Here is a 20,050-nt window from a genome sequence, read left to right as displayed (position 1 = left end):
ATTATAAAGTTATCTTTTATTTCTTTTTTTAAAATAAAATTTAATATTTTATTTTTTTTAATTTCTTTTTTCTTTTTATTATTTTAATTTTTTTTTTATTTTACTTTTTTTTTACATTATTTATCTTTCGTCTTTTTTCTTCTCATTTTTCAACTTTACTTCTTATGATTCAATATAATTACTCATTTTTTTCTTTATTTAGCATATTATTGAATTTTTATAATTTTTATTTTAGTGTTTGAATTAAAATAGTATTTTATTATTGAATGAGATTATAGACTTATGTGTTTTTCGTTCTTCTGAATTATATTTACTCGTTGGAATTTTATACAAGAGTATTATGTTTTTCTCTTGAATTTTGAATTTATGTTTCGGTTTATTTGTTTTAATATTATAGACATGTTATTTCATATTGCATGTCACTGCAAATTGTCTAATAACATATAATTTCAATTTTTTTATGGCTTTTCAAATATGTCCTTAACTATTTTTTAGTTTCACCTTATTTTGAAAAGATGTAAATAATTTAATGACAATATTTTCCTAAAAGAAATTAACAAAAATTACTTTAGTGGAATGTTTGTATAAGTTCAATGACAATTTGGAAAATTAACTCGACAAATTGAAGTGACATGTAATATAAAATAACAAGTCTATAGTACTAAAATAAATACATTGAAACATAAAACAAAACACGAATTGAAAATTCAAGAAAAAAACACAATACTCTTATATAAAATTTCAACGAGTAAATAATTCAAAAGAAAGCAAAACGCATAAGTCATCTCATTCAATAATGAAATACTACTTTAATTCAAACACTGGAATAAAAATGCAATAATGCGCTAAATGAAGAAAAAAATACGAGTAATTATATTGAATCATAAGAAGTAAAGGTTGGAAAATGAGAAGAAAAGAGATGACAAATAGATAATGTAAAAATAGAAAAAAATTAAAATAATAGAAATAAAAAATAAAATTAAAAGAAAAAGAAATTAAAATAAAAAAAAGAAATAAAATGTAACTTTGTAATTACATCATGTAATTGCACCTAATTCTCTATTCCTAATTGAGAATTGGATTATGTAATTACATCTAATTTCACTTTATTTATGGTTCTCCAAATATATTCTTAACAATTTTTTAATTTTACCTTATAATGGAAAGAAGTGCATAGTTCAGTGACAATATTGTCCTAAATAAAACAAAAGCTACTTTAGTGGAATATTTATACAAGTTTAATGACATTTTGAGGAATTAACTCAGTTATAGAGATAGAGAGAGAGAAAATTAAACTTATTATAGAAGAATATAATATTTAAAAACGAAGGGTTAAGAGTAAATTAATATAGTAGTAATAAAGTAATAATTACTAATATTATTATTGTTATTACCGGTGAAGTTACTTTCCAGAAGGGGTTTATTTGTCATATATTAATGTGGTAGTTAGTGGTAATGTAACGACAATTATTTGGAGAGCATGTTTGCATTTTATATGGCGCCGAATGCTAACTTTTTTTTGGTTTTTAATTTCCTCATCGATCTACGTGACAAAGCTAGAATTTTTATTAAGTAATTTAATAAATATAAGAAGAAATTGTGAAAATTTAATATCGATTATATTAGCATGTTGGCAGAATTTTCTTTTGGCTTGTTATGCACTAATTATATGCTTAATTATGCATGCCAGAAAGTAATGCGACTTTATCAAGTTGTGGTCCTTTTAAGTCCACGCTAGGATAGGACTTTTATATTCTAATGTTTTTCAAATTAAGCTAACACATAATTCATAATTTGTGCGTTAGTGTGATTATATAATAATTAATCTTGTAGATAAGTTAGATTACTGGGGAAAAAAAAAAACTTCGTACAACCGTACTCTTGTGAAATAATTAAATGAATTGTTGTACAAATCAATTTCATTGAATCTCCTTTTAGTTTACATGTAAGTGACCAAATTATTGTTACGAGTAATTGTTCATTGAAAATGAAAATTCATTATTTTTAATAAAGCAAGTTGCATGTTATATAGTACTAACACATAAAAATGAGACAATAGAATTTTAAAAAGACTTACATTAGTAGTATTTAAGTTAAAACTATTATTCTACCTTGAAACATATATGCTCCTAGGTGGAATGAGCAGGAGGATTCTTAGTTGTTGAGATTGGGCAGTATGGCCAAAGTTAGATTTGAGTGCTGGTGTTAATGCCTGACTTGTTGAGGAAATTCTTTTTTTATCGGCGTCCGATACTCATATTGATATTTGATGAAATACTTATCAGTACATTATAATCTTGTTGTGACATTATTATAGTGTTTTATGGCTATAATAGTGCTGGAGTAGCGCATTGGTTCTTTTATTATGACCAACATGGGTTATGGTGCAGTGATGGGACTCTTTCATCCTTAACCAGAGGTCTCGGGTTCGAGCCCTGGGCATGAATAAAATTCCGTTGAAAGCGATACCCCCAAAATGAGTCTTGCAACGCGCGACCTGAATTAGTTGGGGCTCCAATGCAGGTATCGGACGGAAAACAAAAATGTTCTTTTATTATGGGACATATATATGTCTTGCCCCTTGGCCTTGTTCAAGAGTATATGCTAATACTAAATAATGGATGTCTTATCTGCTAATGAGTTTTATTACCTGCAAAATAAACACTTTTTATTGCACTAATCCAAATGCTTCCCTCACGTGGGAATATTGACAATTGACTAATCACCTACTTAATTATCCCCAAAGTAAGAGAAACCAAAAGAGGCGTTGTTCTTACTCCATTGATTATACTAATCATGTGTCCTTGTTACAAATGCATAATCAAAATGTCTATGTTTTTCTTAAACAAAGAAAGCTTCACCAAATTTATTATATCATATAGTTCTAAAAATGATAATTAAATTTTCATATGAAGATTTCTGTGATAACACTACAAACTAAATTTACTGTAATGAAAAAAATTAAAGGATTATATATATAGTAATACTATATTATAGTTCAGCCTATTTAAAAAGTGATCGAAAAAGTAATCAGTAGTTTAATGCGAGAATAAATTTTGGACAAAAGTAATCCTATTTTAACAAAAAAAAATAAAAATGAAAGAGCTTAGAAAGATTTGAATTTTATAAATCGCTTTTGATGTATAATTCTTTAATTTTAAAACTCCAAAAAGATCAATTTTGAACCATATGAATCCTACTTCAATTTTGAACTTATAAAGGTTTAAACACTGTGATTTATTTATTTATTTTTTCAATCCTATGGATCATTCCTTGGTTTTAAAATTTCATCTTTAACTCTCTGAATCGTTAGTTGATTTTGAATTTACAAAGAATCTTTCTTTGATTTGAAACTCCAATAAAATTTTACTCCATTTTTTGAACCCTTTCAGTCGTATCTTGATATTGAATTTATAAAAAAAAATTCTTGGCAGGTATTTACTTTTTTAATATCTTCATATTTTGTTGTCAAACCAACAACTCTCAATATTATTCTTTTTCTCGCTTGCACATATAATTGGGTTCTTAAGCAACTAAAGGTCTGTAATGCTTTTTTACACAAAATTCTTGAGGAAGAGGTCTATACGTCTCAACTTCCTAATTTTCTGGATACCGCTCATTCAGGATATGTTTGTCGACTTCACAAAGCTCTTTATGGACTGAAGCAAGTTCCCAAAGTTTTTTTCACTTGTTTCAGACTTAGATATAAAAGCGATACGACTTTCATTAGTTCCTAGTGTAGCATCTGAATTCACTGTAGGATTAAGAGTGACCTGCTTTGAAAGTTCTCCGACAAATTTTTCAACTTCATAATTGTAATTTTAAAACTCTAGCAAAATTTCCAGCCCCTAAATTTTATAACTTAGATTTTGAGCTAAAGTTTGAACCCCATATATTAATCATTTTTTAATTTTGAAAATCTAACAAATTTTTAATTCTACATATGAATCATTCCTTAGCTTTGAATTTATGAAAATTTAAACCTCATGAATCCTTCTTTGGTTTCAAAACTCCTACTACAATTTTTAAATCGCCTTGTATCCTTATTTGGATTTGAATCTTCAACTAATTTTTGAACTCCACGAATTTTTCTTATTTCATTTTGAATTTATATTTTTGAACCTCAAAAATTCTCCATTAATTTTGAAACTACAACAAATTTTTCAACTTCATTAATCTTATGAATCTTTCCTTGAATTTCACTTGTTAATTTTTTGAATTTTAATAGTATTTGTTGGAATTGTTCTATATTTTAATGGGGTATCAAATAAAAATCCGTATAAAAGAAATTGCTAAAGTAATAACTTTTAACATAGTGGCTAGCAATATCGGTTGATGCAGTTCAGTTCAATATTTTCTCGATTTGGTTTATTGATTTTCGATTTGTAAATAACCTAAATCGATAACCAAATATATAAGATATTCATTATCGATTTTTAATCTTTAACATTTCGATTTTTTATTTAACCTATAAAAAAATGATTTTTTTGCTTTCTCCTATTTTCTTTTGTTCATATATACGTTGCGGGAACCGTCCGATACTCCAATAAATTTTTTTTAGGAAAACAATTAAAAATTGTTAACTCAATAACTCAATATCGAAAAAAAATAAAAAATTTTAAATTCAATTTATCAATTAAATCAATTTTTGCACACCCCTAACTACCGGACGTTAAAATAGCTACTGTTACCTGTTTCATCTATTGGAAGTTGGAACCTCATTGGTAGAGTTTGGTTTTCTAGTTTAGACTATACTAGATTAAACTACAAACTAACCCTTTAAGGACCCCCTTAAATCTTTTTTTAACTATCAATGAGACGATCACTAATTGTTATTGTTATCACTTTTATTGATGACTGTAAGATGACAATTACACTAATATATTATAGTAACTTTTTAATTGCACAGGCTTTGACTTCCAAAGGGCCACTATCATAGTATTCAGGTCCCATTTGGTTGAATATTGATATCATATTGGAATTTGTTAGGGATATTTACCTAATTGAAACGATAATTAGTTCGTAGATCTTCGTTTTGATGAACTAATTAATCATCGGCAAAAATATATATATATATATATCGGATGTTTATAATAAATTAACTAGTGAACACATATTATGTGTATGAATATACATAACTATCACTTAAATTAAATGTGGTAATTCATTAATATTTACGTTTAGTTCATTAAGTTACTTAAGTGCGATATAAGTTTGCATCAATTTAGTGTAGACATATAATGAGTATAAATTTTTACCCTAATTGATCATCTTTCTAGATAATCCTTCTCGACTTTACCTAATTGTTCATTTGGACTTTGGAGTAATGTCTTTCAGCAATGTACGTGTAATACATCGTTATTTATATAGTCTATCATTTACCTAAAAGAAAAACCAATAATTTGAGCACGGAGTTATCAATAATATATGTTTGTATCTTTAATTATTCGAAAACTATGGACCATTTATGTTGGTGGCAAATACTTTCACTTGTGTGGTCTATCTCACTTTATCATATGACCAATGTTCTGAACTGTGTTAGAATATTATCTAATATCATATTTTATAATATAAAGTCACGATTTATATATTGTTTGAAAAATAGGGAAAGCACGTTGGAAAAGGGACCCCATTACATACAAAAAGACATAAGTTTTAAATTTGGAAACAACAGAATAGACAAGTTTCAATCCAACAAAATATGTACAGATATGAATTCGATTCCCCAATATCTAAAATCTGGTCCTGACCTAAAGTCCAAAACAAATTAAAGCTGCGTTGCTTCGAAATATTATTTGGCCTATTATTTATTAAGGTGAAATTTCTTTATTTAGATTTCTTATTCTCAAATTCGAAATCTCTATATAAGAATGAAGGATTTCAATCATCCTATTGCATTAAATGAGGGACTTCATACTATCTCGATCTCTCTTTTTTCTTTTTTCTTTTTTCTTTTTTCTTTTTTGGAAGAAAAGTGTACCCGATTTAATTAGTTGAAGATTTTTGGTACTTGATACATCTGTAAAGTGTCCAATAATGTAAGAATTGACATGGAACAGGGTGCACACTGCCCCTCGATAGCTTTAAGACAATGACATGTTGTTTATAAGCTAGCACTCTTGGAAAATTTATAACAATTTTAGTATTCTCTAATTAATTTGAGGGTCTAGCATATGTTTTTAGTAGCAATTAGCGTTTGATCAAAAGATATTTTTTTAAGTTCTAAAAACTCACTTAAATAACTTATTTCCTCCTAAAAAGTTTGACAAACACCTACTTTTTTTAAAAAAAAAAAAAAAAAAAAAGAGCATATTTGACCTCCCGAAAGCTTTACACAAACAAACTATAAGTAGGCATTTCGCCTATCTGGTAAATATTTTTTCTTAAATTTACAAATATCAGTTTTTTTAAAAAATCAGTATAACAAGATAGAAAAACTGAACTGATCTGTCGGTTTTTCAGAAAAAATATAAATATATGAAGTATCTTAAGATCAAACCCAATTATTTATCATGACGTTGAACTATTCTAGCACTAGATCACTCGGGCTTTTTGATGAAATATTTTTACTATTTTTATTTATACTCTTCAATTGCAGTTCGACACTTTCGTAATATTGATTTTCATTTTAAAAAAATGAAAAATTAAAGATAAATCAATTTCTCTTTTATAGTTTTTGTGCATTTTTACGAATGTTACGTTGATTTTCTATAAAGAAAAATGATGGACTTTATTTTGTCCCTCGATTTTAGTTTGTCAGTGTTTTCCATTGCATATTCGCGTTTTTTAGCAGTGAATGAATTGAAAAATAGTTTTGAAACACCTTTTTAAATTTAAAATTTTATAGCTAAATGCAGATTTTGAATTTGAAATAATACAAAACATTATCCTAAAAAAAATGAATAACTCCAAAGAAAAATGTGGCATAATCAATAACTCAAAAGACCATGGACACCGACCATTAATTACATGAACGTTATGAAAGTATATACTTTTCCAATATTCTTTAGGACAATAATGTCAATATATATATTGGTCACCTAGAATTTTATTTTTGACTTTCCAACTCTCTTTTTTTTTAAAAAAAAAAAAGTTTCATATATAGCACTGCCGACTACGTACTTAACATGATTATGCAAAATACTCATGGTACGTTGGCCAAACAAATGTGGAAAGTAGTGTACTGCTAGTTTACTACATATGTACTCCTACATGTCTTGTGTGGTCCAAACATTTTGTATAGTCATATGGTTGTTCAAAGTATGGCACAAACAACTACTACTCAGTGTACGTGTAACGCATGCAAAGTTGCGAAGTGGAAGAAGAGTTTTAATTTTAAGTGAAAACGAATCACAAATATCTAATGATGATTGATGAGTCACAATTCAATGGATGGAAATATTTTTGAAAATGAAACAGCTACGTGTCGATCAATGGTATCAAATTAATTAGTATGAAATATCATGTCGATTGATCAGTCCTTTTCAACATTTTCTTCTTCCCTAAACCTTCCGTAGATTCATAAGAATAATTAATCAATCTCATGAAACTATTTAAATTTTGTTTTTTTTTTTGTGAAAGTTTGATTTCCCTCAATTATTTCTCATTTCTTTGCCCTCATTTTGAAAAAAAAAATCATCTCACTAAACTTCCAGTTTTTTCAAGATGATTCCAAAAAATCATCTCACTAAACTTCCAGTTTTTTCAAGATGATTCTGGAAATACATATAGATATATTACTACTATGTGGGACCATACTTTTAATCATGTTTATTCAAAGTATCAAACTATATATCAAGCAAATAAACGTAACTAATGCATGTGTCAAGTAGTGCATGACCCAAGGTGTAACACTACAAAGTACAAACTGAACAACTAAATTGTGCTGCAACCATATCAATCTTACTAACAAGTAGGTTAAATTCTACAGTAATAAAATGACTTTTTCCTGTACTAGTCCAGGTGTACGTATCTCGCGTGTATATCTTATTTTAATGAGTTTAAAAATTATATTAAATAAGATATTTATTTAAATAATAAAGATAAATATAATAATTAAATTTAATATCTTTTGGGTATGTAAAAATGAAAAATTTATTTATTAAATCTAATCTTTATCAAAAATATTTTTAAAAATCGATCAACATTCATCTATTATCTGTAAATTGCAACAAAACAATACAATGATAGAGACATCAAAATAATACAATTAAATCTAATCTTACACACAAATTTTTTTTCAAAATCGTCCGACACTCATCTACCACTTGTAAACAATAACAAAATAATATATTAATAGAGATATCAAAATAGAAGTCCTATATATTTTAGGAAGTCTAGTTAATATAATAAAAAATAATTAAATAATAAATTAAAAAAATAGTGAAAAGACAATTTTGTTTAAAAAGAGTTTCAAATCACTTTTCTATAGAAAAATTAGAATTAACTAATAGTTTAAGGAAAAGTCTAATTACCAAAATTTAGTTGATTTGTCTTCTGTAATAGTAAAATAACTTAAAATATAATTGCAATTTTATTTAATAGTTATATGACTTGGTTAACGTGACTTTATTTTCTTACAATTATAGCGTGACTTTGTCATTTAAAATTTTATTAATTTGTTAATTAATTACAATTTTAAGTTAAAGGAAATTCTAACGTGATGTTGCTATCTTTTTTCCTTACAAATATGATATATTACTTAGTTTTATGGTATATAATTCAAATAAGGAAAGATTTAAGGACTAAATTTGAATGAATTCAAACAATGAAAGTTTTATCATAAATATATTTAATTAATTTTTAACTCTTAAATATTAAAAAACATAGTGAAAAGACAATTTTATCTAAAGCAGAGTCTTTTAATGAAGGGCAAAAAGTTCAATTCACTTTACATTTTTTCATATATTGGAGTCTTACATATGTACTTAAATTTTATTTTTTAAATGACTTGTGTTTTTATAATATATACTATATTTCTTTTCTATTATATAGAAGAGGTGGTTTCGACCACCTCTTGCAATTATAAAAAAATCAACTACTTCCATTTAATTATATATCATGTCCCAATATATAATAATTTTATTATTTCATTACAATGATTTAAATATTTAATATATTCTATTAATTTATATTAATTAACTATAACTACATATTGAAAGTAAATTTTTTTATTTATTTAATTATCTATCATGTTCAAAACTAATTTGTTACCACAAATTACAATAATTAATAACTTAAAATATTTAAAAGACATACAAAAATTTTATTGACTCTTACCAAAAAAATTCCTCCACTCTCACTTAATTACATATCATGCCCCAATATATAATAATTTCATTGTTTCATCATAATAATTTAAATATTTAATATATTCTATTAATTTATATTAATTAACTCTAGCTACATATTGGAAGTAATTTTTTTTATTTATTTAATTAGCTATCAAGTTCAAAACTAATTTGTTACCACAAATCACAATAATTTGTTACCACATATAGAAATTTTATTGACTCTCATTATTTTAGCAATGTCACACAAATTGAGATTAAAAAAAAGTACTGCAAATCATAATAATTAACAATTTAAAATATTTAAAAGATATATAAAAATTTTAGTTAACTCTCAAAATTGTATCGAAGTCACATAAATTGAGACACAAGGAGTAAATATATTATTTGATAATTACGTAAAAATTATTATAAATCACAATAATTAACAAGTTAAAATACTTTTTTAAAAATAGATAAAAGTTCTATTCAACTCTCAAAATTTTATCGGTGCAGCATAAATCATGACAAAATAAAAAATTATCTTAATTAATTGCAACTAAATATTTAAAGTAAATCAATTTTATTATTTTAATTGACTTTTACATAGAAAATTAATCTTTTTATTTATTTATTTATTTTAGTAAATTTAAATTTTAAAAATATTTTTTTCTTATATAGAAATACTAATATTTAAACTTAAATTGAAATTTAAAAAAAATAATAAATTTAATTTAATAAAATAAATTTCTAATGAATATTTTCTTAGAATTTGTGTTGGATCAATATGTATTAAGTTAAAAAAATATATAGTAAAATTTTATTATTGTGAAAGATAAATATAATGCACTATCCAATAATGTTTAATAATATCATATTTTGCATATGCAAATATAGCATCCCGTATTTAATTAATATACTATTTCAGTAAATTATAGATGATTACTATTGGATATGATAAAATTATATTATTTTTTATAGTAATAACATAATCAGTCGCTCTTAATTAATTATTATGAGTCATCTAGGTATTAAGAAAATAAATAATATTTCATGAAAAATAAAATAGACATAAAATACAAAATTAACTCTTAATGTTTTAAATTAAATTTTCGTCTTTCGAACGATGATTTTACTATATTACTCCTTATTATAAGTCATTTATGTATTAGAAAAATAAGAATAACAAAATGATATGTCAACATAAAATATTTGATTTACTATCAAAATTATATTAGTGCCACATAAATTGAGACGGGTCAGAAGAAGATATAAAACAACATATATTATTTGGAAATGAAATAAAAAGTACTATAAATAACAATAATTAACAATTTCTTTTAAAAAAAAATTGACTGATTTCTGCTTCAACTGCTTCAGTCGTGATTTTACTATATTACCCCTAATTAATTATTATGGTCATTTAAGCATTGTGCCACATAAGTTGAGATAGAAAAAATATTATAAATCACAATGATAAAAAATTTAAATTATTTAAAAAATATAATTCGCTATTGTCGACACAAAACTCTGAACAAGGAGAGTAACATATATTATTCAAAAATTACATAAAAAGTATTATAAATTACAATTGTAATCCACTTAAAATATCTAAAAAAAATTAATATGTTATATATTTCAAAAAAATTACATGAAAAATACTAGAAATCACAATAATTAACAACTTAAAAATTTAAAAGATATAAAATATTTGATCGGCTCTTGAAATTATATTAGTGTCACTGAAATTGGATTAGAAGAAAAGTATTATAAATCACAATAATTAAAAAAATAAATTATTTTTAAAATATAATTGACTATCAATGCAACAAAAAATTGGTCAAGAAAAGTAATGTATATTAATTTGAAAAATACATAAAAAATATTATAAATCACAATGATCAAAAATTTAAATTATTTTAAAAATATAATTGGCTATTGTCGACACAAAACTCTGAATAAGGAGAGTAACATATATTATTCAAAAATTACATAAAAAGTATTGTAAATTACAATTGTAAGCAACTTAAAATATCTAAAAAAAAATTAATATGTTATAAATTTCAAAAAAATTACATAAAAATACTAGAAATCACAATAATCAACAACTTAAAAATTTAAAAGAGATAAAATATTTGATCGGCTCTTGAAATTATATTAGTGTCACTGAAATTGGTTAGAAGAAAAATATTATAAATCACAATAATTAAAAAATTAAATTATTTTTAAAATATAATTGACTATCAAAGCAACAAAAAATTGGACAAGAAAAATAATGTATATTATTTTGAAAAATACATAAAAAATATTATAAATTACAATAGTTAACAGCTTAAATTATCTAAATACATATTAAAATAATATATGTTGAACTCATGCTAGATTTCGGATGAATCCTAGAAAACATATGCAATTTTTTTATTAAAATTTTTTATTTAAATATATTAAAATTATAAAGATAAATAAATACCCACAATGAGAAATGTTAAAAGATAGGGTGAATCAGAATAGGTCACGTGTGAAGTATTGAAACCTCCATCATATAAGTTGATCTTCTATTTAAGTAGTACTTATCTAATTCCTTCCAATTTTCTTCATCCCTTTATATATATTCTAAAAAAATGTTATCAAAAGATTGTCGTTAGAAATTTCATCCGCATGTGCTACAAATTCTCTTACTTGTGGATCTTTCAACTCTAAACACAAAATTTCCTATACAAAAAGAATTCTAAGAAACCAATTTAAGTGAAAATGAGTTACTCCATACTGAAAGAAATTAAACCAAATTCACTCCATAAATATCAAGTGATGAATGAGAGAATTCAATGAATGGGAATTCTGAAATGGACTGAAAAAAGGCGACGATATAAACCTCTGATCATTACGTAGATATGCATTAGCTACGTGTCATGGTTTGACTGTTATATTAACTACTCTCTCCATCAACAGTCTACGTAATCAATACTACTACTATTACAACGGAGGATAGTTCACAATCATGAGTTCTTAAATTTAAATAGTAAATATAAAATTTAATAAGTGATTTTTTTCATTTGATTTAATTTAATGGATAGAATTACTTGATAGTTATTATTATGAAACGTAATAAATATCTCGTGAAATTCATCAATCTATGCTCAAGTTGATACATATATCATCAGTAGTCAGTACTATTTAAGGGGGATGAAGTTCAAATTAATAAATAAGTTCAAATTAATAAATAAATTATTGAGGTTTATAATCTTAATAAGTTTTTAAATATTCGTATAGCTATGAATTACTCTCATTTTTGTGGGTAACAAACAGCTTTCATTGATTACCTAATAGTCCAGCAAAACTACATCACGGTCTGCTATATCTTCAGTCAACTCCTAAACACAAACTCACAGAACGTAGTCTATATATCTCACGTAATCTATCTATATACTTACTTATCATTGATGAGAGGTAATAAATATCTCGTGAAATTCGTTGAGGTGTGCTCAAGTTGGTACATGTATCATCAGTAGGGGGAGTGCTCAAGTTGAGGGTGGGAGTGCATCGGTAACAGTAGGAGAGCGTTCTTTATTTGTGTCTGAAATTTCTTGTTCATGGTGTTGAGTGATGTCTATGATTTCGGATAGATAATTTTTAATATTATCTTGTGGCTATAGTATTATCTTGTGGCTAGCGGTGTTAGTTTGGCTTGCATGATAATGTACTAGTTTATATTTATTTATGTTTTGTGTTTGTTATACTGCTATCGATCCTAAGCCCGGGGTCTATCGGAAACAGTCTCTCTACTTCACCTGAGGTAGTAGTATGGTCAGCGTACACTCTACCCTCTTCAGACCTCACTATGTAAAAATACACTGGATATGTTGTAGTTGTTCTAATCGGTACTATTTTATTGGGGGATGAAGTTCAAGTTAATAAATAAACAACCGAGGTTTGTTATCTTAATAAGTTTTAAATATTTGTATATAGCTATGAATTACTCTCATTTTTTTGGTTAACAAATTAAACAGCTTTCACTGATTACCTAACAGTCCATCAAAACTACATCACAGTTTGCTATATCTTCAATCAACTCCTACTATACACAAATTAAACTCACAGAACTTAGTCTATATATCTCATCTAATTATTTTTAAATACGGAAAAGGATCAAAAATACCTTTGAACTACTAGAAATGGCTCTAAAATACCTTTCATCTATCTTTGGGAGCTAAAATGTCCTTCCATCCATCTATATGGCTCACAAATACCCTTCTAATTAATAGACATCTGATTAGGCTTCGACTTTAACACATGACAGCTCGTCATTGATTTGAAATTTAATTAAGTAAAATCTAATTATTTTCAAAACCCAATCTAATTTTCACCTAAGTATCCACGCAATCTAATTTCCAACAACCCGACCCAAACATAACAAGTAAAGGGGAGAAATTATTCACAACAACAGTTCATCTTCTTAAAAATGAACCACGATTTAAGGATTTTGAGAGCAAAAACCTAATTTCACAATCAAACTACTGAATGCAATCTTGATAACACAAGTTTTGACGAAAGTTGCAGTGAAGAAGTCTAAACTCAACTCCGATTTACCTTCTACGCTCATCAATCTATAGTATTCAAGTAAGTTATGTAGTATTCATGTAATCTTAGGGTTTAGTGTATTTTGAAATCCTACCCGATCTAATGAATATGAACACATTTTATAAGTTTTTGTTGTTTTTTATGTTTGTTTATACAACTAATTAGTTTTGGATTTTATTGTACTATCAAGTTAAGGTTTTTATAATTTTGGTGACGGTGAAATTCTACGATTTTCTCTTTATTGTTATATTTTTTATATTCTGACTTTAAGACTTTTTATGAAGTCGTCGTGTCTCGATTAAGCTAAACATGGAATTGAGATGTAAGTTTTTTACGATTTGGTATCCATTTGTTGTATTATTTTAAAGGTTTTTTATTTATTTCAGATTCTTGCACAACTGTTATCTCAATTTTGTGCATTTCAAAGAAATGTTATGAATTTTCTATTTTCTGTAGATGAGGGCGCTTCAACTATTTGCTGCAGATGAGGGTGAAGCTAGTGTTGCAGCTTCAAACATCTTTCTTGTTAATCAACCTAGTTTGGATGAAGAGGAGGTAGGAATAGGAACTGATGCTGAATCAGAGGAAGAGGATAATAATGAGCCCGTTCTTAGTGATTATGATAGTGAAGAGTTGAAATTTTTTAGAAAGGAAAAGCATAGAGAAGTCAATGACCAACTGGACATGTTCTTAGAGTTGAAAAAAGGTACGTGCTTTAAAAATCTTAAAGAGGCTAAGAGAGTTATGAGTTTTTACTCTATTGCTAATAAGAAAGGCCTTCAAGTTGATAAAGTGACACTACCAGATTGAGATATGTGTGTGATGTTGGATGTCCCTTTGAGTGTTTGATATCTGAAGATGAGAAAAGCCAGAGATTCAAAATTAAGACTTTGAATATAAATCACACTTGTTTGTCAGCTTTTCAGAATAGAAGAGCTACCTAAGATGCTTTAGCACACTACTTTAAGAAGAAGATTCAGAATAATCCAAAGTACAAGGTGACAATCATGAGAAAACATTTGAGTGATATGTTTAAACTGAATGTTAGCTATTCTACAATGAAAAGGGTTAAGAGGCTTATATTAGAGAAATTGGAGGGTAGCTACATTGATGAATTTAATAAGTTAGGGGCTTATGCCCAAGAATTGAGGAAGAGCAATCCTGGTACGGATGTGATCATAAATATATCTAAAGAGGCTTTGAATCAGGGGAAAAGAAGGTTCTTAAGAATGTATGTGTGCTTTCAAGCTTTGAAAAATGGTTGGAAAGCAGGTTTGAGGCCTTTTGTAAGGTCAGATGGAACATTTTTAAAAGAAAAATTCAAGAGAATTTTATTAGTTGCACTCGGCCAAGATTTAATGAAACACTTCTATCCCCTTGCTTGGGCAGTGGTGGACAAAGAGACAAGTAGAACCTGGAAATGGTTTGCTGAGTTGCTCCAAAGTTCATTAGATTTAGCCGACGGTGAAGGATTGACATTTATGTCGGATATGCAGAAGGTAATTGTTTGACACTTTTATTTATGCTTTTTTGTTGAATTTTTATGCAACTAGTACATTAATTATTTTTATGTTTATTGTTATAGGGGTTGTTGAATGCTATTAGTCAAGTCTATCCCAAAGCACATCATAGATGGTGTGTAAGACACATAGAAGCAAACTGGAGCAAGATTTGAAGAAGTGTACAAATGAAGAAACTACTGTGGTGGTCTGCTTAGAGCACATATGAAGAAGAATTTCATGATCAATTAAAGGACATAAAAGCTTTGTCTAAACAGGCTGTCAAGGATTTGGTGTGGTATTCTGCGCAACATTGTTGTAGGGCTTATTTTGACACAATCTGCAGGAATTCTGCATGTGAAAAGAACTTTAGAGAATCATTCAACAAATGGATTCTAAATGCAAGAGGAAAACCTATAATCAAGATGTTGGAAGAAATTAGAACCAAGGTAATCCACTCTTTATTTTTTCATTATTTGAATTTCTGAGTTTTTCACTTTTTTTCAGAATTTTTTTTCACTATTTTTAATTTAGCAAAACTTTATCAATTAAGTTTGTTGTCATACTATTTTTCAGTTAAGCTTATTGTCTCACTGTTTGTATAAATAGGTTATGGTAAGGTTGAAAGAACTTGAAGAGGAGGGGAGAAATTGGGAAAAAAAGTTCATTCCATATGCCATGGAGTTGTATACTGATTACAATATGATTGTACATTGTTGTGAAGTAAAATCTAATGGAGACCAAGGATATGAGGTGGCTGAGGGCGAAGATACGCATGTGGTGCATCTTGGCAGGAAGAAGTGCACGTGTAGGACATGGGACTTGACAGGCATACCATGTCCTCATGCCATTAAAGCTTACATTCATGACAAACAAGAACCAGAAAATCATGTGAATTCGTGGTATTCAAAAGAAGCTTACATGTTGGTGTACATGCATAAGATACAGCCTGTTAGAGGTTCTCAATTCTAGAAAGTTGATCCTGCTCATGCTATGGAGCCACCTGAAATACAAAAAATGGTTGGTAGACCAAAGGTTAAGAGGACAAGGGAAAAGGCCGAATTTAGAAAGAGGGGGGGGGGTATGGTCAGCTTCAGGAAAGGGACTGGAAATGACATGTGGTCATTGTGGTGCACAAGGCCATAATCAGAGGAAATGTCCTTTGGTAGGTAATTTTTTTGTACTTGGTTAATATTAGCATTACTTTACTTAATCAATTATTTAACTACTTTGTCAAATTTTTTAGCTTAACAAATCAAAAGAACCAGTTCAAGATGTACTAGTGTTAGCACCCCGAGATAACCAAGAATCTGATGTCTTCATGCCTACTCCTGGATGTGTTGCTTCTTCAAGTCAACAGACCAAATCTGTTGGACCTGAGCTACATGTTGTGCCTTTAAGTACTACAGTTGTTGATACAGATGGAGATGAATCTGAAGAGGATGAGCAACCAACTATGCAACCTAAGAGAATCTCCGAAGCTAAGACTAGGCTTGAAGCTAAAAAGGTTCCGCATCGACCAACTAGTACTAGGAAGATTGGCTTCAAGGGATATGAAAATGGTGCGAGTATACCTAAAAATTTGTCGTATTCATCAAAAAAGTTGTCTTACAAAGGCAACGCAGCCATGACTTCAAATCAGTTAAATGTTGAAAAGGAAAAAGGAATAGGAAAACTGAAGACAATGAGGGGTGAAAAAAATAGGGGAGAAGTTATTTTGAGTTCAAGAAAGAAAAATGAATCAGCTATACTTCATATTTTGTTACCTTTTTGCTGCTAATTAGACTTTTTAATAGTTGTATTAAGGAACAAGTTATTTAAGATGGTATGTTATTTTACTGCAGACTTATATGTAGATGCAGTTGATACGTGGATGTTGTTTCTGATATATTACTGAAAGTTGTCTTTTTGTCTGTCATTCTCAAAGTTGACTGGTGTCCTATTGCTAAACATCAACAACATACCCAGTGAAATCCACAAATGAGGTCTGAAAGGAGTTTTTTTTTCCTATATCCTTGTTCGTGGGTTGTAAAATTGCACGTGAAGAAATTACAAAGCTTGTTCTTCAGTCCATGTCGTTGCCTCTGTTTTTCTGCCTGCATATGATATGAGTTTTTTTCGTTTTGTTGTATAGTATGTCTCTAATTATTTAGTTCTTCATTTTCTTAAGGCGATTTTTGGTGCGCTTGTGCTAGGTGGTAACCTCAGCTGTCTTAGCTAATTTTTTTGCTGCAAAATGAGAGTCTGCTTATATAATTTTTTGCCAGTGATGCCATGGTCTGTTAAATCAAAATTCAGGTTCTATGTGATGGCTGGGCTTTAATTACTCCCTCAATCCTAATAAGTAAGAAGTCATTTCGAAAGCATGGAGTTTAAAATATTGTGTTGATCACATATTTTTTTCCCAGCTAAACTGAATTATAAACTGAATCATATTTAACTAATTATAGCATTTTACATGATAACTCATGGGAATCTAGAGTTAGTTCCCACAAAAATAACTGAAAAAGAAAAACTGTAATCAAAGGAGACTAAATGAACTCAGCACCTTCTAAGAAAGGCCCGAGTCATTTTATATCAGGAATTATAGAACGACAAATAGGGAAAATTATCGAGTTTCTCTAGTATGCTCCTCCATCTGTTCCACAATATGTAATTGTAAAATGATTTTTTTCAATCTAATAGTGCATCCTTAGCCACCTGGGTAGATTTGCGACTGTTTCTTTCAATCCAAATATGGTATACCACAGCAGCAAAAAATGAATCCCAGGATCACAGTCGCAGCTCTTACGCTTCTTAGGGAAGAGCCGTTGTACCTCAAAGTCTCAGTTAGTAATCTGTCTATTTATGCCCATACAAGTAAGTAATGTCTGCCACAAATATCTACAATAGGAGCAGTTGAAGAACAAGTGTGAACTACATTGCAAACTCAAACTAGATCGATTTTTTATTTCTTTAAACATACAATAAGATGTAGAAATATTAGCAAAAAAAGATAAACGGAAGCAGTCAATAAATTATTTCATGGTGCCTCAAGAATTCCATCATTGTTCAAACAGTAAACAAAGTGCCAATTACCTACTAATTCTAAATTTCTTCTACTCCACCAGATTCTAAACAAAGTGTCATACAGTAAACATTGAATTGGCATCTTATCATATATTCTTTTAACAATAATGATTTTCACTTATTGACTAGAGTCATATTAACATTATGTTCAAGTGACGAGTACTCACTGTAGATAATAACTCAGTTATTAGTAAACGCTATCGATATCACCAATTCATTACTAAAATAGAAAAGAACTAGAACTAAACTAAACGAGAAACTAAAACTAACACTGCGTACATCAATTTAAATAATTGTCTAGTGATCAATGAAGTGAATCAAGGTTCAACTCCGAACAAAGAGCAAAAATATCAATTTAAAGTACATCAATTTTTGGGGTTCAACTACAGATTTTTCAGCACCAAGAATGTTTTTAGGAGATAAAAGAAGAGTTACCTTAGGGTCCTCAGCTAAATCATTGCATTTTCATCAGCTTTAACACACTTTGATTCATCGGAATTCAAATTGATTGAGTTCTGTGATGAATCAGCCCTGACATTCATAAGGGATACATTTATTGAGACATTCTGAACCATATCTTCTGGCCAATTTTGATTTACAGTCGCCGGAGCTCCGCCGCCGTGAAATTGAGGTTTTGAAACTCTAATTTAAAAATTGGACATATTCTGTGAGGAAATCGAAGGAGATTTTGTGAAATTTGTGTTTCTGACCTCATTTGGATTCGATTGGTGTTGAAATTATTGGATTTGGAGCTCCGCATCCGAAAATCGTCAACGTCGGCGAAATCATTTATCTCAAATTGGCGTCGATTGACGCCGTATTTTTTGAATCTTCTTGCTGTTGTTTGGTCGCCTGAAGGAGGTGCCCCGTTTGGTGTTGAGTTTTCCCCGTTTGACGGTGAGCTGCGGTGGCGCCGTCACTGCTGGAAATCGCAAACGGTGGCGCTGCGTTCAAATGCAAATTCCCGGCGTTTGAGACAGTATTTTTTGGAAATTTTTGTTAGGTTAGGTTCGCGGAGGCTTGACGCACGTTTTGGCACTGGTCCGCCACTATTAAGGTCACCGGAATACAGACTCGACCTGTTCTCTATGATATTTGCACAAACCCTAAAATTGGATTGATTTTTTGAGAAAATAATATCTAGTTTCCCTTTAGTTGTTATGTTTGGGTCGGGTTATTGGGTTGGGTAGATGGGTGGGTAGTTTAAGTGGGAATTAAGTTGAGTTTTAAAAATAATTAGATTTTACTTAATTAAATTTCAAACCAATCACGAGCTGCCATGTGTTAAATTAAAGCCAAATCAGATGTCTGTTAATTGGAAGGGTATTTGTGAGCCATATAGATGGATGAAAGGGTATTTTAGAGCCCAAAGATAAATGGAAGGTATTTTAGAGGCATTTCTAATAGTTGAAGGGTATTTCTGACCCTTTTCCGTATTAAATATGAAGAAAATATATTATCATGTGAAGCAGAGACGGCAACGGAAAGTAACTAGCTTTACGCAATTTGGGATTTGGCCATAAAAAGCAATATCACGTGTTGTTCAAGCCAAGCAGCCGCTACTCCATTGCCGCGTGTCTCCCATTTAACCTCCCTCCTTTCTCCATTATTACCACTTTCTTCTATATTCAGCTC

This window comes from Capsicum annuum, chromosome 3 (assembly GCF_002878395.1).
Source record: "Capsicum annuum cultivar UCD-10X-F1 chromosome 3, UCD10Xv1.1, whole genome shotgun sequence".
In the NCBI taxonomy this organism is placed as follows: Eukaryota; Viridiplantae; Streptophyta; class Magnoliopsida; order Solanales; family Solanaceae; genus Capsicum; species Capsicum annuum.
Note: the sequence above shows the minus strand (reverse complement) of the source record.